Genomic DNA, 5,159 nt, shown 5'->3' with positions numbered 1-5,159 from the left:
AGCAGCTGGCTTGGGGGTTTTAATATTTCAGTGTACAGGGACACAGGTGAAGGCTATTTTAGATCGGCAAACATATTAAGACCAAATTAACCCAGTTAATTACAATGTTTTTTTTAAGTACTTGCCAACACAGTCAGTTCTCTATTAATTCACTTCTGCACCGTATATGTTATCCAGATCCATGTTTCATGCACCCTACTCCACTTGTGTCCTATTGCCAGCATAGTTATTTAACATAGTTATTTTTATTGCACTTTCATTAATTGCGTTCTTCTTATGCTACAGCTGTATAGAAATTTTTGGTAGATGCTGCCTATTGGTGCAAGTCTAAAATCGCAGATCAGCCATGTGGCTGAGCGATGCACAATACACCTCTTTAGTCCTTTGCGATTAAATGAGCTGCATTTTCCCATTTCTTCCACTTATGACTAATCATTTTCAATTTATAAGCGCCTGTCATTTCTTACTGAGTTTCACTTATACAAGCCAGACAGGACCAGATGGGATTCTTTTATGTAAATGCAGGATTAGCACCAGACTAGGTTTGTATATTAATCATGTGGTGCCTACAAACAGCTAGCGGTTCCCGTGTTCGATGCCTCTGATCCATTTTGTGCTTCTGCAGAAAGGTAGACTGACTCAGAATTTGTTCATTTGTTTGGCGTTGCTTCAGTTTCTCATTTCTTCCAGTAATAACAAAAATACACAGTATAATGTTCTGGGGAGGAATCCATTTGTTGCTGTTATGATCTGATCAATAGACAGGGGATACTTTACAACAGGCTTTTGCTATTTAAACATCTTCCTCCTAATTCTCCACTCAGTGTAAGAATCCCAAAAGTATTTAGTTAGAAGTCTTTCAGCTGTACCAGATGGCTTCAATTCCAAAGGCATAAGTAATTAATAAGCATATAAAACAATATTAATAAATAATTGACACCCTCTAACAATATGAGCAAAAATGCTGAAAATTAAAATTACATTTATTGTTCATTAGATGCTTCCTGTGCTCAGCAGTATGACAGAATGAGTGAATGAGAGGGTTGCCTTCCTTTCACTGTGTGTTAGCGGACGGGCCCTATCTGTTGTCTGTGCATATGCATCAAATGTCAGTTCAGAGTATATGGCCTTCTTTGAGGCCTTGGAAGGGGTGCTGGAAGGCACTCTCTCTGCTCATAGTTCTGTTGGGAGACTTTAACACTCACGTAAGTAACAGTGATACCTGGAATGATGTGATTGGGAGGAACGATCTTCCCAATCTGAACTCGAGTGGTGCTCTGTTATTGGATTTCTGTGCTAACCACAGATTGTCCATAACAAACGCCGTGTTCAAACAAAAGGGTGTTCATAAGTATACCTGGCACCAGAGAACCTTAGGCTGCAATTTGATTTTGATCGATTTTGTATTCATACCATCAGATCTGCTTCCATATATTTTGGACACTTGGGTGAAGAGAGGAACTGAACTGTCAGCTGATGAGCTGAGTATTTCGAGGATCTTCTGAATCTTACTGATATGCCTCCTTTGGAGGAAGTAGAGCTGGAAGACTCAGAGTAAGACTCACCCACCATGGTGATCAAGTAGCTAAAAAACCCATCAGTGGCTTTGGGGGTGAATGAGATTCGCCCTGAGTTCCGGAAAGTTCTTGATGTTGTTAGGCTGTCTTGACTGACATGCATCTTCAACATTAAGTGGAGGTTGAGTACAGTGCCTTTGGTTTGGCAAACTGGGGTGGTGGTCCCAATCTTTAATACAGGGGACTGGAGGATGTATCCCAGCTACAAGGGGGTCACACTCCTCAGCCTGACTAGTAAGGACTATGCCGGGGTACTGAAGAGAAAGGTCCGCCTGGTTGGTGAAACATTTGATCCAGAAGGAACAATGTGGATTTTGTACTGGTCGTAGAATGCTGGACCAGCTCTTCACTCTTTCAAGCATACTGGAGGGTTCATGGGAGTTTGCCCAACCAGTCTACATGTGATTAATGGAGTTGGAAAAGGCATATGATCGTGTCCCTCTGGGGGTCCTGTGGGGGGTGTTTCAGGCATATGGGGTACAGGGTCTATTGTTGCGGGCCTTCAGGTCCCTGTACAAACGGAGTGAGAGTTTGTTTTGCATTGCTAACTTTAAGTCAGACTTGTTCCCGGTGGGTGTTGGACTCTACCAGGGCTACCCTTTGTCACCAATTCTGTTCATAACATTTATGGACAGACTTTCTAGGCATAGCCAAGGGGGAGAGAGGTTCCGGTTTGGTGGCCTCAGGATTGTGTCTTTGCTTTTTGCAGATGATGTGGTCCTGTTGGCTTCAATGGGCTGTGATCTGAAGAATGCACTCGGGTGGTTTGCAGCTGAGTGTAATGCGGCTGGGATGAGGATCAGCACCTTCAAGTCAGAGGCCATGGTTCTCAACCGGAAAATGGTGGATTGTCCTCTCCTGGTAGGAGATGAGGTACTGACTCAAGTGGAGGAGTTTAAGTATCTCAGGGTCATGTTCATGAGTGAGGGAAGAAGGAAGCAGGAGATTGACAGGTCAATCAGTGCAGTCAGAAGTAATGTGGACACTGGTCCACTCTGTCATGGTGAAGAGAGAGCTGAGCTGAAAGGCAAAGCTTTCGACTTACCAGTCGATCTATGTTCCTACTCACACCAATGGTCACAAGCTTTGAGTAGTGACCGAAAGAATGAGATCACAGGTACTGTACAAGTGGCAGAAATGAATTTCCTCCGCAGGGTGTCTGGGCTCAGGCTTAGAGATTGGTTGAGGATCTTGGACATTCAGGAGGGGCTCAAAGCAGGGCCACTGCTCCTCTGTATCGAGTCAGTTGAGGTGGTTCAGAGAAGAAGGTGGCTGGTGAGAGGGAGGTCTGGGCATCCCTGCTTAGTCTGCTGCCCCTGTGACCCAACCCCAGATAAGTGGCATAAAATGGACAGATGAATGGATGGATGCATCCCCTGTTTGCCAAGATAACAGCGCTGAATATTGTCCTGTAATGCTCGGTGAGGTGGGACAACATGCAGCATCAGGTCCGAAGCCGCTTCTCCATACAAATTCCACCAAATTCTTTGCCTAGTACTTGTGGACTCTCCTCTGTGCACAGATGTTCAATGGGCTTTACTCAGGGCACTGTGATGGCTATTCCAAATGTTTGGTTCTGTTGTCATGGAGCCATTTCTGAGTGCAGTTGGAGGGTACAACTGTGAAATCTAGCCACGACTCCTTTTGTCTTCTTTCATTTGAGTATTTCCTGAAGCCACCTATACTGCTTGATGACTATGGGGGTTTGGCCTGTGTCTCACCTCATATTTATACTCCAGTGACACAAGAAGTAATAGTTCCCACAGATTCTGGTGTGCTTAACAGTGTACAACATTATACTTCAAATATATTTTCCTAATAGCAGTTGCCAGGGGTGCTAGAGACTGTTCCCTCTGAATAATTATTGGTCAAATTTCTCTCAGTAAAATGAAGCTGATAAAAATGGACAGCCATTTCATTCATTTTCTCCAAGGGTGCCAATAACTCTGGAGAACATTATATATATGCTATGATGAACTATCAATTTTGCTATATATAGTCACATTAAATTAAAGGTGATTGCATGTACGGCCCCCCGAATCTCAGAATGGACCCTTTCAACCCTGAATGATGCCTATCGCAGAAAAAGCCAGAACAGCAGTTACAATCTTTCTGGGCCTCTATTAACTTTGCATAAAGGTTGCTGTCAATGACAGCAAAACAAATTCATTAACACTATTGTGTTTAATGGTATTTACTGTGAGAACCCTATCAAAAGTACTCCTGGCCTCTTCTGAGAGCACGTAGAATGTTTCATATGTGCCCTCAGTGAAACGGAAACTTTGGACTGGAAAAGAATGCACACACATAAAACAGAACTACAAAAGCAAAGGCAGTCGTGTCACAGGTATATTATTTGTTGTTTGTAACAGACAGGGGAACGGGTGTTGTGTGATTCACAGTGTTATTTCAGCCATGTACCTATATAGTCATATATATGATTGGTAAATCGTGACATTAAAGTAATTCTGACAAGAATAGGAGAGACAAGTGGGAAGACATCTTTGGAAGACAGAATATCCGATGTAAAACTACGCATATGAAACATTTCTTAACAACACACTGAGTTCTCATGCTTGCCCACGGGGTCCTTGAAAGACTTCATTAATATACAGCATTTCAAACAGTCTTTTTTTTCAGAAAATGCCTTTTTGAGTCTAAGGTATAAAAGTCTGTAATAGCTGCGCTATTAATGCATTTGTCATCTGTTATCAACTGTGGACCCACAACTTAATAATACAATCAACAACCTAACAGAAAATAAATAAGAAATGAAATCGACACAGAAAGTATCACATTTGGTCTAATACAGAGATTATATATTTCTTTATTTAATTATTTCCATACAAAGCATTTTCTTTCTAAAAAAAAGAAAGCTTATGGAGATGAGATATGAGTGTGTATTCACAGACTGTACATCTCCCTTCACTCATAAACCAACTGCAACGTTTCAGTCAACACAAGCATGTCATGACAACCACCTGCTGACCAGTGCCAATCCAGACTGTGTCCCTGCGGCTCACTGGGGACAGGCAGACATGGCACTGGTATGATAGAATGCCAGTTAGAAGGAATTTCCCTCATATAAACACAGGATAAGCACACAAGAACAACATCTGGATGATGACGCCATTACGATGACACCAGTGTTGGTAAATGCTGCCCCTGAAATCAAGCACACTGACCTATACAGTCTTCACAGAACTTTGTCTAGCTCTTTGCTTTTTTATATACTGAAAGATTTCATAACTGACATCCCACTTCTTTAATACCATTCATTTTGTATGAAACATGAATTATTACACTTTTAGTAGTTTTTGAAGTTGATCCCGCAACCAAAGAGTTTAATAGTGATATCTTGCAAAACTGCACATGCACAAGCACACGTTACATATGAACAACCCCTTAAACACTTAATAGTAAGTATATGACCCAGGTCCAGAACTTCAATCAGACATAAAATAATTATTTAAATGAAATACTTTGACCGTAAGAGATGGAAATATGGCCTGCAAAAAGAGAATACAATGCTGTGTTATGTGAATGACTAAATTTACAAAAAATGATGCATTGGAAAATAGC

Source organism: Paramormyrops kingsleyae, chromosome 11, assembly GCF_048594095.1.
Source record: "Paramormyrops kingsleyae isolate MSU_618 chromosome 11, PKINGS_0.4, whole genome shotgun sequence".
In the NCBI taxonomy this organism is placed as follows: Eukaryota; Metazoa; Chordata; class Actinopteri; order Osteoglossiformes; family Mormyridae; genus Paramormyrops; species Paramormyrops kingsleyae.
This window is presented reverse-complemented; position numbering follows the sequence as displayed.